The 14,552-nt window shown below is 45.6% G+C and overlaps 1 pseudogene; it reads right to left on the reverse strand.

The window, feature by feature from the left end:
* Window positions 1–8,220: 8,220 nt before the first annotated feature.
* On the reverse strand, window positions 8,221–9,161 carry LOC138392540 (olfactory receptor 1A1-like; annotated as a pseudogene).
* Between the last annotated feature and the right edge of the window lie 5,391 nt (window positions 9,162–14,552).

Here is a 14,552-nt window from a genome sequence, read left to right on the forward strand (position 1 = left end):
GGACGTGCAATTCAGTCCTGGCCTTCCCTTCCCAGGGAGGAGCTGGGAGCTGGGGGTTTCCTGCCGATCATGGGGCACCGTGCAGAGGGGAGGGGTTATGCTTAGGGGGCTTCCTGGCCTTTCCTGTGGGCTTCAGTACGGCTGGTTTCATGCTTGCCTGTGTGTAGGAGCCTAAAGTGGTTCCAGACTTCTCCCAAGGGAACTGCTGTGTGTGTCATTGCTGAGTCTGAGTGCCTGGGCCAGGGAGAGGCCAGGACTTCCCATGCTGCCATTTTTCTGCTGTCACCTACTAGTTTTTTCTTTTTGATTGATTTTCTCTTCCTTCTTTCTCCTTGTCCCTGCATCACTGAATTCCCTCCCACCAAGTCACCAGGTTACTAAGCAAACACTGCCCTTTCTTTGTTGGGTCCTTTGTAATCCAGTCGTGTGTAGACCTGTAGACTTACGTTCACATACTTATTTATCTATTCAAATTTGGCATTGTTTACAAAAATGGGTGTGTATATATGAGCTTTCTGCATCTTTATTTTGACTCAGCAATACCTTGTATAAATTCTTTTGAGTTACCAGGTATAGTTCTGTTTTATAGCAGTCATTATGAAATGTTAGTAACTGTAACATTCACTATGAAAGGGTACCATTATTTATTTGGTCATTTTCCTACTGAGGGCATTCGCTTTATATCTACTTTTTTACCACTACAAACAAACAATAGCACGTGTGTTTTCAGGTACACTGGGGCTTTTATTTTAGTAGGGTCAAGTTCCAGGAGCAGCCTCTCTTGGCCAGACGGTTTACAGCCCGCCACTAGCCAGGGCTGCAGGCCGGTCAGAGGGGGATGGCAGCAGGCTGCCCCGGCCGCTGGGCTGGAGGACGGGCTGGGCCTGCGGCTTCCTCTTGAGCTCCTTCATGTCCCCCATGTAGTAGTACAGTTACTGTCCTCGAGGGAGCCAAGATATGCGTTTAGGGGCGGCTGCTGGGCAAAAAGACTACGGTTTGGATAACCCTGAAGGACCGTCCAGGCCTGCCCATGCCACTGGGGGTCTGCGCTGAGGCACTGCTGCCACTCGGTGCTGTGCTCCCAACATGCCCCTTCTGGAAAGTGGTGGAATTCTTCCAGGAGGCAGGAGGAGACCAAGGCTGGAAGATGACAGCCTTGGAAGGAGGGGTGGTGTCCATGGCATCGGGGTCAAAGGCCGGCGTGGACGATGGTATAGCAGAGGCCCTGCCCGCTGCAGTGGGGGCGACTGGAGGAGCCGTGGTGGGGAGGCTCGTGACGACAGGGGCCCTGGGAAAATGGGGTCTCTCCTGCTGCCCAGCAGGGCTCCCGAATGTGGGCTGACAGGAGGGGCCCCGGACCGTAGGTGGAGGGGGATTGATGGGGAACCTGATCTTTGCAGGGATGTGGGGATAGACCACATTAGGGATTGGGGGAGAGGTGAAAACATGAGCTGCAGAAGGGGGAGTTGCATCCATATGGGTGACCTCAGGGACTAAATGAGGTCCCTGGGTCACACGGGCAGATGGGCTCCCTTGGACAGTTGACGTGGCTGCTGGGGAAGAGATGAATGTGCCCCTGAGCAAAGCAGGGTTCCTGGGGGAAGGGACTAGAGGACCAGTGGGGAAGGAAAGAGTAGAATGGGTAGGGAATGAGGGAGAAGAGATGGGGAGGGAAATGGGAGGAGAGGAAGGTAAGAAAAGGGAAGAAGGAGCGTGGAAGGATGGAGGAGGAGGGGAATCCACACTCATGGGAGTGGGGGACTCGGTTCTGCAGTGGGGCAGCATCAAGGAGAAGGGTAGGGGGCCAGGAGGTGCGGGCAGGTGAGAGGCGGGAGGCGCTGCGGGGAGGCCTGAGAGGGCAGAGCTTCCCTTCCCCTCAGGTGGGGTCCCCGCAGCAGCACTGGCCCTATGGGGAGGAGGAAGGGCAGCAGGAACAGGCAGAGGACAGCTAGGGGTTGTGTGGATTGCGGAGGAAGGTGGAGGGACAGGAAGGACCACAGGTGCAGCAGCCAAGTGAGGGGTGGGAGGAACTGGGTCAGGGTAAGGAGGGGCCAGGGGCTGGGAGTGGGCCATCTGAGCAGCAGGGGAGAGAGCAGGGGCAGGCTGGGTGGCCCCGCAGCTTCCCAGGGCCTCCGTCTTATCCTCCAAGGCCTCTGCTTTGTCCCGCACGACCTTGGTGTTTCTTTGATCCCCGATGCTCTCCCCCAAGGTGCCTCGGTCTTCCTCTGCTGCGATGGCAGGCAGCTTCGCAGGTGGGGACAGCTCGCCTCTGTCCCATGAGAGTGGCAGCAGCACAGGTGGTGGCAGCGGCAGCAGTGGTGGCATGGGCACCGTTCTCTTGAGGGGCCTTTTCCTGGTGGACGAAGAGCTCCCACTCTTTTCGGCCTGTGACCCTGACACGGGCGCCTGGAGCAAGGCTGCAGAGCGGGGCCTTGGTGGTGCTGGTGGTTCGCCACTGCCAGGAGGGCCCGTCTTCCTGTCCTGCCCGTGGGTCTCCACGAGATCCGCCGCCGCCGCCTGGGCCGGCTCCTGCTCTGGCTCCTGCTCTTTTTCAGGCTCTTCCTCCTGCTCCTCCTCCTCCTCTGCTGTCACCTGGGCCCTCTCCTGCTTCTGCTCCTGGCAAGACATGGGGAGGTGGCTGGAGGTTAGAGGCCTTGTAGCCCTGACCTCCGGCTCCCGTGGTGAAGGCAGGACAGTCACCTTGCGTTGCCGGAGAGGAGGGATCCTGACGGCTCTATAGCGTCTGATAGTGGCCATGATGGAGGAAGCAGGAGACAGCATAGGCTTCTTTCGGGCCTCCCGCCAAGGTGTGCTGGGGAGGATCCCCAGGGGGTAGCATGCCTTCGGGAGAGGAGTATTCCTCCTAGGGGCTATGAAGAAGCCCCCAGATAGAGGCCGGCGACCCACGCTGGGGGCGGACGGCCTGCGGACAGGCCGGGAGGCGGGCGCAGGAGCCGCGGGGTGGGCGCGGACCCGCGCAGTAACATCGCGGGCGACAGGGAAGGGGGGATGGCGGCCCAGCGGGGGCCGGCGGAGGATAGGGAGATTTAGCTTGCTAAGCCAGTTGCCCATTGAGGGCAAATTGTGCAAATTTTGGCTCTGGAGAGCAGAAGAATTGGAGAGACTTCTCCGAGCATCCAGCTCTCCTGGAGACTGAGCATGCACTGGTTAGCGGGGCGCTTGTGACGTCCCAATGGAACTGGTGACAGAGAAAGGCCACGCCACTGCAAGCGTGGGGGCCCAGCCGAGGGCGCGGAGAAAAGGCGCCAAAGGGCAAAGGGCACCTCCTGCTGCTGGGGGCAGGTGTTTGGCAGGAGATGGGCCACTGAGTGCGGACTGTGGGAACTGTGGGGCTCCATTGGCCAGAGCCCTTCCCACCTGGGTGCCGGCTCTGCAGGCTCCAGGGCGCCTGGGCCAGGGCCCGTCGTGGGCTGCCTGTGGCTGTGTGGCCACCCTCTTCCCCAGTCACAGGCGGTGGCAGGGCCTGCTGGAGGCCGGGCCCCGGGACAACCCTGATCCTGCCAGGCTCCTCCGGGGACCTCTCCACTGCCTCTGCGCTGCCACAGGGATCGCCAGCCCAGCTGCGAGGGTTTCTGAGAAGGGAACACAGGGCCCAGACCAGGTTGGATGCTGCACCCTATGACATCCCTTCCTGGCAGGCAGGTTCTGCTCACTTCTTTTCACAAATTGGGTAAAACGATAGTTAAGCCCTAGAGCATTCCTCAGGTCACACAGGTGGGAGTGGCCCAGCCAGGCTTTGAACCCAATCTGGGTGACGCTAGAGTGGTGTCTGCTGGGCACGTACACTTCATCTATTACCTTTTTTTCCTGTAGTTTTTAGGATACTCATCACCATGGCATAGCTGTACGAAGCACATGCCCACCGAGGAGGAGGTCTTTACTTCAACTCCAGTTGACCGTGACCCACACTGGGCTCCAGTCTCCTGAGAAGATGTAGAGCAGGTCCACCAACTGTCAGCATGGCATCAGCCCACATTTCTCTTCTGATGGAGCCTTGCGTCCCAGATTTACTTTTTGGTCTGGCTTGAAGGGTCACAATATGTCAGGATTATTGTCTACATCAGTTTTGGTCTATCCTGAAAGAAATTCACCTGTAGATTATTCCATATGGCTAAGAAGCCAGTTTCTGTGGCCTCCTGGAATTTGTCTAGAAAGCAAATATATTTATTTACGGGTTAATAGTGGAGCACTGTATTGGATGCAAAAAGGGTCATTGTGATCATGCCAGCAGGGTCTGCTCTTCACCACACATTATGGTCACCTAAACGTGACTAGATATTCTTACGCCCAAGAGAGGAGACATAATTTTGGGTGTCAGGATAAAGGAAACATGAATCATTGTCCTAGAAGCTGGAAGCTTCAGGATGACAAGAAACATTACAAAATCCTGGAGGTGACTTTAGTTTTTATCTTGTGTCTTTGGCTTATTTCATTGGAATATATTTCTCATTCATGAGGCTGACGATTTGTTGCAGACATACGACATGCAGAAGTTTCAGAATCAAGAATCGGAGATCAGTAAAAATGGTTTTATACATTTTTTAATTTTAAAAACATCTGTTTAAACAACATAGGGCATAATTAATATATTACAAAATTGGTTTTATCCCTTTGCTCATGAGATTCCTTTTATGGTTTGTTTCCTTGCCTGTGCTCTGACACCATTTGATTTTTCCTTCTCACATACTCACAGGAATGATTCTAAAATCTACATATAATCTTGTCACCTTTTTCCTTATGATCCTTTCATGGCTTGTCACACTTCCAGGAAAATGGACCAATGCCCCAATGCCTCGTCATGGCAGGTAAGTTTGTCCCCATGTAGCCGTTCCTTGTCATACGGGACAGGTGCAGCTCCCAGTTTTGGTTTCACTCTTCATCCATATCAGGCCACCTTTCTGGCGTCCCACTGGCTGGTCTTCTCCCTTCCCTAACCTTTTGAAAGCTATTGATTTGACCAGGATTTTAAATAGTCCTTCTCCGCTTGTGATTGTCCCCTTCTCCTCCTTGAGGGCACAGTTCATGTTTCATTCCCCCAGAAGTAATGTTCTTCTTACCTGCCTCCTATGTCTCGGTGCTTGCCCACCCGTTTGAATTTTTGGTCCAGCCGTCTGTCTTCCCCACTGCATTGTAAATTGTTCTGGGACGAAAGATGTCTTTCAGTTCTATTTCTCTACAGCCTACCACAGAGTTTAATGTAGAGTTATCATTTGAACAAACGTTTAATGAAATTACTTAGAAGCTGAGGGAAATGTTTATACTTTTCTCTTTTTCCCATCTTCAGATATTTGTAGTTTCCCTGGGTTGTAAAATACCTTAGAAAATATTGTATTTTCAGCAATTAAGTCTAGCAAAGACCCAATAGAACTCTAGGTTAGCCCAAAATGGGTATATTTAGAACTTTTGTGATGTGATTTCTTATTGGTTTAGACTAGAGCTAGCCTAGTTCTTAAAGAGAATCATTTTTGAGCAGCGTGGTAAATTCTAAATATACTTAAATTTTCAATAATGACAGAAGAGACAGAAGTTCTTCCTTTCTTTGCTCTTCTAGATGCAAGAGGCTGGATGCCAGTCCTAGCCTCGCTGAGTGACTTGGGAATGTGTGAGGATGACTCGCCTAAGCTTAAGTTATAGGAAAAGACAGACAACAAAGAGACATTTAAACATTTTTAAATATTAATACTAAAATCCGAAAGTGTATTTCCTGGGAGGAGGGGCCCAGGTGGAGGGCCAGAAGCAGACTGCACAGGCTGCTTTCACGGAGAAGATTGAAAGAGCTCAGTGGGTATTCACTTTCAGATCGATGATCTAAAAGAGAATATTGGGAATCAATATGAAGGTGACAGGAGGCTCCCAAAGTGAAGGGGAGGGAAGAGATGCAACCCACTGTGTGGGATCAGAGGCACACAGGGAAGATATCTGCGTGTGGAGAAGGGACAGAGGAGATGACCCTCGGCTTAACCCTTTTCCTGTGCACTTTGCAATCTGAGCTGTGTGAGGGACCCTCCACTGTAGCAGGCTGCCGGACTGACAGAGAGAGTTGACTGGAGACTGTGCCGCGGTGTAGCTTTGCTGAGAAGTCTTGACAGGGCCCCACTAACAGGAGCCCTGGGTGGCATGGCTGGTAGCATTTTGAGATCACAGCCCCAGAGCACTGTGTCTATTAGGGGTCAGATCAACCATTGCCACTGCCTCCCCAGTGGCCCTGCCAAGCCAGGGAGGGAGCAGAGAGGCTGGGTGCTCTTGCATGTCCCATGGGCAGGTGCCATGTGCCCCCACCGCTGATGGGGGTCTTGGGTAGAGTGAAAGATTGGACCGCCATGTGCCGGTCCCTGCTGCCACTGATGATCTTGGGTTGGGCAGTGCTTAAGCCACCGTGGGCCGGTGAACACTGCTGCCCACAGCCATGAGCAGGGCAGCACTAAGGTAGACATGAGCAGACAATTGCTATTCCTATATATTGCTATACTATATTGTTTCTATTTCCACATCACCTTTTCATCTATATTGTTTGTGTTTATCGTCACTTTCTCTTCTCTAGATTACTCTATGAAATGTCTAATTAAACTCTTGGTCTCATTACTTCACGCTCTTCCTTTACTGTTTTCTAGTTATCTAATCCTTGGCTCAAGACTAATTCTTATTATTTCATGTAGAGCTTTTATTTATTACGTGTGTATATCTGTCAATCATCAATCATCAATCTGTTGATCTGTTCATAAGAATACATTGTTAACACCCATTGATCCACCATCTGACCTGAAAATTAGAATTTATTAATAGCCTATATAAACTAATTGTAGCCACACTTTCATTTCCTTGTGTCTACTCTTATGAATTCTCGCATCTTGAATGTATATTCATCTTCCCCTCACTTTTGTTTTTAATGCACTTTTATGGCATCTATCCTAGAAAGTGGTTTTTTAAAAAATTGTGTTAGTTGTTTATAACGTTATAAGAATTTATCAATAAGAATCTTTGGGATATACATTTTTTTTAACTGAAAATTATGCTGCTAAGATCAACCAAATTGTGGCATTTCTCTATGGATCATTCAGGAAACAAAAAGGTATTTCCCCACTGGTTTGAGTGACTGATCCCAATTACCCAGGACATTGTGTTGCTGCTACACGATGAGGGGCAAGGATCACAACCATGTCTGGGGTGCTTCTTAATAGTTCCATGTCTAATAGCAAAGATTAATAAAACCTGCTGTAACAAAAATAAAAAAGTAGTACTACGGCGATTTCAGACCCCTCAGAAATGAAAGTTTGAGTTGCCTCACTAAAGAATGACCCAATGGCAGCTGTTTAGCAGCTCCCCTCAGAGATTTGAGGATCAGATATGTGGTCATCCCTCCTCTGAACTCCTAGGTTCTGATAACACCACTCTTCCCTTTTTGTTCCCCTAGTCCTAGTAGAAGTAACTTATTTCTACAGTTAATAGCTTTTGAGTTACAGTAGAACTTTTTTCACCTTTAGGCTCTTTCAGAATACAACTAAGTATCTAATTCTCTGTTTTAAATCTTTTTGTTTAAAAATACTCAGCATGATTTCTGTTTACAGAATGGATTCTAACCGACCCTAAAAGATATACTAGCTCTATAAAAATGTATGGAAAATAATTTCCAGTCTGATTATGTCTAAACCCTGACAGATTCCATTTCAAATATGAATATTTTCATACATTTATTCCACTTCCACCAATAATTATTGTATGCATCTTATATGATCAAGACTGTGAGATATACAGTGTGGCATATTAAGACAGCTTTTGCCCTCATAATTTAACACAAAGTAGGGGTACTTAAACATAATAGTCCAATAAAAATTGACCTTTGTATAGTTATTTATAGCATTTAAAGCACGAGGTATTGTGATCCTCAAACCTACGGATAGAGACAGGGCAGGTATTGTTATTCTAGTATGTACATGAGCTTCAGACGTTCCCAACTTTATTCTGTTAGTCAGTAGAAGAGCTGGCACATGTACCCAATATTCTTATGCAGCCACTCTGCCAAAAGGAGCAAAAATGTGTTAAAAGTGATGATCTCAACGAAATATCTCATCAATTTGTTCCAAGATTTCTGAGAAGAATTTTCTGGCTGGAAAGAGCAAACATGGCTTCCTGGAGGGGAGTTACGTTGAGGGTGGACTTTCAAGTGCATGTTGCAGTCTCCAGCGCATGCCCTCACGTGGATCACGAGGAGATCCTCTTGCTGAAGAGTTTCCACCGGGCAGCCTTCATGTCCCGATTTCTCAGAGTATAGATGAAAGGATTTAACATTGGGGTCACTGCCATGTACATCACAGTTATCACTGCATCCTTTAGACTGTACCTAGTCAGAGGACGTAAATACATGCCCATGACTGTCCCGTAATACAAAGAAACAACTGTGAGGTGAGAACCACAGGTGGAGAATCCTTTGAGCACACCCCTGATGAATGGAACCCATAAGACTGTGGAAAAAACCCAAATATGAGAGATAACAATGCACAACAGTGGCACAGAGAAAACACCAACCCCCAGGTACATCATCTTCACGTTAAAGTGGATGTCCGAACAGGACAGCTTGAGCAAAGAGGCAATGTCACAGAAGAAGTTGGCCACTTCGTGGTTGCCACGGAAGGACAGACTAGCTGTGAGCAGAGTGTGGGAGAGGGAATTGGCGTTTCCAACCATCCAAGACCCAACAGGTAGCACGACACAAAACTTTGGACTCACAATTGTTGTGTAGTGAAGTGGGTGGCTGATGGCCACAGTTCGATCATATGCCATCACAGCCAAGATACAGCTGTCGGTGTTAGCCACGGCAAGCATGAAATATATTTGCGTTAGGCATCTTCCAAAGGAGATGATTTTGCTGCCCAAGAGATGGCTGGCTATCATCTTAGGGATGCTTACAGATGAGAAGAAGATATCAACCAAAGAGAGGTTGGCAAGGAAAAAATACATGCGGTTGGAAGGTGAATGTCAGAGTGAATGGCCAAGATGCCGAGCACGTTTCCAATCAGTGTGATGGGGTAAACAAATAAGAAGAAGACAAAGAAGAAATCTTGTTCCTGCTGACCATTAACTCCCAGGAGGATGAATTCCAGGGTTGATGACTGATTTACTTCTCTCATGGATTCTTTAGCAGGAAAGGGGAGAGAATCCAGAATTATTAGTAAACTATTTTGTGTAATGATCTTCCTTACCCATCACTTTTGACTCTGGGGATCAGATATGTCTATACCTGGTTTTACTAAATCCACAGTAATCTGAAGTAATTTCCCAATTTCATCGGGAAATTCTGGTTGGTAACTGAAACTAATTGACAGCTAGCCCTGGAGACTTATGCCTAAGAAAGGAACAATCTGTAATTCAGAGGTGCTCATCCTCCTGAACCCCAGCACCACCCCCAAACACCTACAATTTAATCATTTAGCAAATAGTTAAATTTCATAATGTGTATGCTACACACTTTGGTAAGCCTTGTGGAAAAATCATAAATATTTGACAATAAGTTTATTCATCTATTTATTCAATGAAAAGACATTGTCTCTGCTCCCAAGGATCTTACAAATTAATAGTGATGCCAGAATCATACACTAATTTTATTACACGTGGATGAGGAAGGGATAGTATCCTGAAGTCTTTGAAAACAACACTCCAATGCAAAGAATGTGTAGTACAAGAGCACCTGGATAATGAGAAATGTTCGAGTGACCAAACTCAAAGTAAGCCCAGAGGCCAGGAGGTAACAGGTGTCTACATTGCCATTAGAAGACTATAAATCACAAGGAGCACAAAGTAGATTTTCAGCATCTCTTTTGATGTGTTTTAACTCTTTCCAAACACTTAAATATATGGTATCTACTGTTTTTCTCTTCCATCTTCTCTTCTTTTTAGCCACTATTTCTTTTGGAGACTCACCTAACTCCATAGTGACATCAACCACTGCTTAATAGACTCTCAGATCTTCACCTGAATGTTTGGTCTCTTTTCTCCATGTTTCCAATATTAAGTCATCCTGCCCACATGTTTGACCAAATCCCATGCCCTTCACATATAACCTAAGTAGAGTGTAAACTTTTCTTGAGGAGGAAAATATCATCTTGTTTATTTTTATCTCCTCCAGAAACATTAGTTTGGAATATTGTTCATTTAAGGCACCAATAAGTTTTTACTCTATAATTCTTGAGTTGGATCCGGGTTTACTTCATGATTTCCCCACATGAGGGGAAGACAGAGTATACAAAATATAGTACACTCTCAAGGTCAGTAGAGAGCAGATTGCTCCAATAAGGAACAGCACCATCCCTGGGTTAGGCTCTGTCCTTTATGCTAATCCCTAATAATATGTTAAGCTGGGGTGTAATATTCATGTCTTTTTAGGCAAATGGGTGGAGATTCCCAGAATCATGTATCCTCCCATTTTCTGTCCTTGTATGGCTGGCTCCGGAACTGTCGTGGCGCTAGGGGGTGTGAGTTTTACTATGTTAATGGGGCAAGGAACTCGTGGACAGGTTCTCCTTTCCTCTGCACACACCCCAAGGAGGGAAAGTCACTAAAGCACCATTTCCCACTGTTGTGGTTTCTACTCTTTATCCTCATGGGTCTGTGTCACCTGCATACCCTCATCTCTACCTAACAGAGTCTGGAGTAGTCCTTTCCAACCAGCATTCCCTGAGGGAATTAACCTAATGCCATCTGTTCTATGTGATAGGCAACTTCTGACCTATGCATCTAGAATGTTACTAGTGTTGCTAGCTATGTATCCTTGGGAGAATTGAGAAAATAGTCATTCAAATTATTTGTGCCGGGCTTAATTCTCTCATGAAAACCCAGTTAAGAAATGCTAGTATAAAGAATCTTATTAAACTAATATAGGTCCCATGCCCACCTAGAACCCTCCCTGTGGCCAGGGCAGTAGATACTCTGATACCTCCACTCGGGAGCCATGGCTAGAACCACACTCCCTGGAACCAACTGGATGCCAGACAGAAATTGCCAGCTATTAGAAAGGGTGTAATAAAAGTCAGACAGACCATAAATAGTCATCACAAACAATTATCAAATAATAAAATGTGGACTTGTGTTTTATACTCCAATATGCAAAGAACTTGGAAGTCATCATTTCCATCCTCACAACAAGAAAACAGCCGAGAAAACTGAAAAGCAACAACTCTTCTTAGATTCCTCAGATAACTGAGGTCATGGAGCAAGCTGTTCCTTGGAAATTGGAGAGAGGTCGATAAACAGAATCCCAACCTACCTGGAGCAGAAGCCCACTGCTGCAGACAGTGAAGGTAGGAGAGCTTAGACTGCAATGGACAAATTGCTGGAGAATAGAAGTGTCCCAGCTTGAGAGTTAAAAAGCCCGGGTTGGAAGGACAGTGTTAATAGGACTCTCACACTTTCCTGAGTTTTACTCCCAGGAAGCCCATCAGATTCTCCATATAAAGATTGGGGGGAAAAAAATCCCTTTATGCTTCCGGCAGGGGGAGGGGAAATTTGACCATATTGAAATACGCCCAGAGTATATTTATTTAACAAAGTCTTGCCCTCAAGGGAAACTGTTTTATCAGAGCCTAACCAAGTGTGGGATTTCCCAGAGCCTAATTGACAATGTGGGGAAAGAAAAATATCCAGCCCCCTCTGGCCTTCAATATGGGAAAGGAAATACCCAACTCTAGCCTTCCTGTCCCACCTAAGGCCAGGGAGGGAGCAGGGTAGCACTGTGAAGGTCACAGCCCAGGGACACAGACTCCCCGTGAGCCCTGAGTGAGACTGGGGTCCAGTCACAGGATTATAGAATGCTTTCCCTGCTCCCACATCTTACCACCACATCAGTAGGACTCCTACATGATAGTGCGATTACGATGGAAAGAACGGCAAGGCTCAGATCCTGTTGAAGGAGGCATGACTAGGGAAACCCAAAGACAGCAGGGGGACAAACTCTAGGACAGCAGGGGAAATCTTTGTGTCTGACACCTACAGCTACAGCAAACAGTAAATGCAGTCTAACCTTTGGGCAGATAAACACAAGACTTCACACCAAAGGCCTACTTACTATAGTTCCTTTTACCCAATACATCATGTCCAGCAGTCAACAAAGAGTTATTCATACAAGGCATGCCAAAAGGCAAAACCCACATTCTGAAGAGATAAAGCAAGCACCAGAACTGGAGTCAGACATAACAGCGATTTGGAATTAAGACTGAGAATTTAAAATAACTATGATTATTATGCTAAGGGCTATAATGGAAAAGTGGACATGTAAGCGGAAAGACAGAAACTTTAAGAATCAAAAGGAAATGCAAGAAATCAAAAACATCATAAGAGAATGAAGAACGGCTTTGATGGGTATGTAGACTAATGTTTGTCTCCCCTCCCCCCAATACATATGTTGAAACCTAATCCCCAATGGGATGGTGTTTGGAGATGGAGCCTTTGGGGGATGATTAGTCATGAGGATGGAGCCCTCATGGAGGATTAGTGCCTTTATAAGAGCAGTCCCAGAGAACTCCTTGTAACGTGTCAGGATGCAGTGAGAAGACAGCCATCTAGGAAGCAGGAAGTGGGCTCTCATCAGACACCAAATCTACCAGCACCTTGATCTTGGACTTGCCAGTACCCAGAGCTCTCTTGTTCATAAGCCACCCAGCGTATGGTGTTCTGTTGTAGCAGCCCAGATGGACTAAGACAATGGGATCATCAGTGGATTGGACATGAATGAGGAAAAAAAATCTGTGAGCTTGAAGATATGTAAATAGAAACTTTCCAAACTGAAAAGCAAATTTAAAAAAGGCATGAAGAGCTGGGCGCGGTGGCTCACACCTGTAATCCTAGCACTCTGGGAGGCCGAGGCGGGTGGATCGCTCGAGGTCAGGAGTTCGAGACCAGCCTGAGGAAGAGCGAGACCCTGTCTCTACTAAAAATAGAAAGAAATTATCTGGCCAACTAAAATATATATATAGAAAAAATTAGCTGGGAATGGTGGCACATGCCTGTAGTCCCGGCTACTCAGGAGGCTGAGGCAATAGGATTGCTTTAGCCCAGGAGTTTGAGGTTGCTGTGAGCTAGGCTGACGCCACAGCACTCACTCTAGCCTGGGCAACAGAGCAAGACTCTGTCTCAAAAAAAAAAAAAAAAAAAAAGGCATGAAAAAATGGAAGAGAATATCCAAAAATTGTAGGACAATTACAAAAGGTGTAACATACACATAATGGTAATATCAGAAAGAGAGAAGAGAGAAAAAGGGACAGAAGAAATATTTGAAGTAATAATGACTAAGGATTTTGCAAAATTAATAACAGACACCAAACCACAGATCTAGGAAACTCAGAGAACACCAAACAGGATGATACCAACTAATCTACGTGTAGAAATATTATATTTAAACTTCAGAAAATGAAAGACAAAGAGAAAATCTTCAAAGAAGCCACGAAGGGGGGAAAAATCCACTTTACCTATAAAGGGACAAAGATCGGAATAGTATCTTGGATGTTGGTCAAAAGGCACAAAGTTTCAATTAGACAGGTAGGATAAGTTCTGGAGTTCTGTTGTACAGCATGGTGACTATAGTTAATATCAATGTATTATGTATTTGAAAACTGCTAAGGGAGTTAGATCTTAAATGTTCTCATAATAAAAAAGAAATAACTATGTGAGATGATGGATATGTTAATTAGCTTGATTATAGTAATTGTTTCATGATATATATGTTCATCAAAACACCATGTTGTGTACCATGAATAGACACAATTTTTTTGTCAATGATACCTCAATAAAACTGGAAAATTTCAACACAAATACTACAATTTCTTAATCTTCAGATTATAAAAATTAAAGATATTTATTTATAACACCCCTTTAGTGGTAGGGATGTGGGTAAACAGATATTATCATAATGTAGTGAACTATAAATTAGTGCAAAGGCTTTGGAAATTAAAAGAGATGTGTGTGTATGTGTGTGCATGTGTATCTCAAATTTAATATTTGCATTTTTTAATCTGATAAGGTTGTTCATAGGTATTAATCCTAGGAAATAATTGCATAAATCTGGAACAACAGCTCTGTAAGGACATTCATCACAACATTGTTTGTTACTGCAAAACAATTGGAAACAACCTAATTATAGCAATAGAGGTTTGATTAAATAAATTATGGTTTATATGTTTAATGTTATACTGTACTACCATTAAAACAGATAAAGCAGGAATTTAGTCTTTGCCATGTAAGATATTGCATTGCATAATGTGTAGCATAAACAAAAAGTCGATCACAGAACAGTATAGTTCTACTGATGTGAAATGAGCATATAACATATGCGTAAAACTTCTGGAGGAATAAACAGAAAATTCTTAAGAGGCATTAAGTCTGAATAATGGGGTTTTTGGTGCGGTGAAGGAACACCTGGATTTTTATTTTATACTTGACAAAATAATATTTTCTGAATGTTTCCACTATCAGATGTAGCATTTCTGAATAATTTTAAAATAAACATATTTACATTTGGGAGCACAAGGAGAAAAATCTCCAAGGAA

The sequence above is a fragment of the Eulemur rufifrons genome, chromosome 9 (assembly GCF_041146395.1).
Source record: "Eulemur rufifrons isolate Redbay chromosome 9, OSU_ERuf_1, whole genome shotgun sequence".
Classification (NCBI taxonomy): domain Eukaryota; kingdom Metazoa; phylum Chordata; class Mammalia; order Primates; family Lemuridae; genus Eulemur; species Eulemur rufifrons.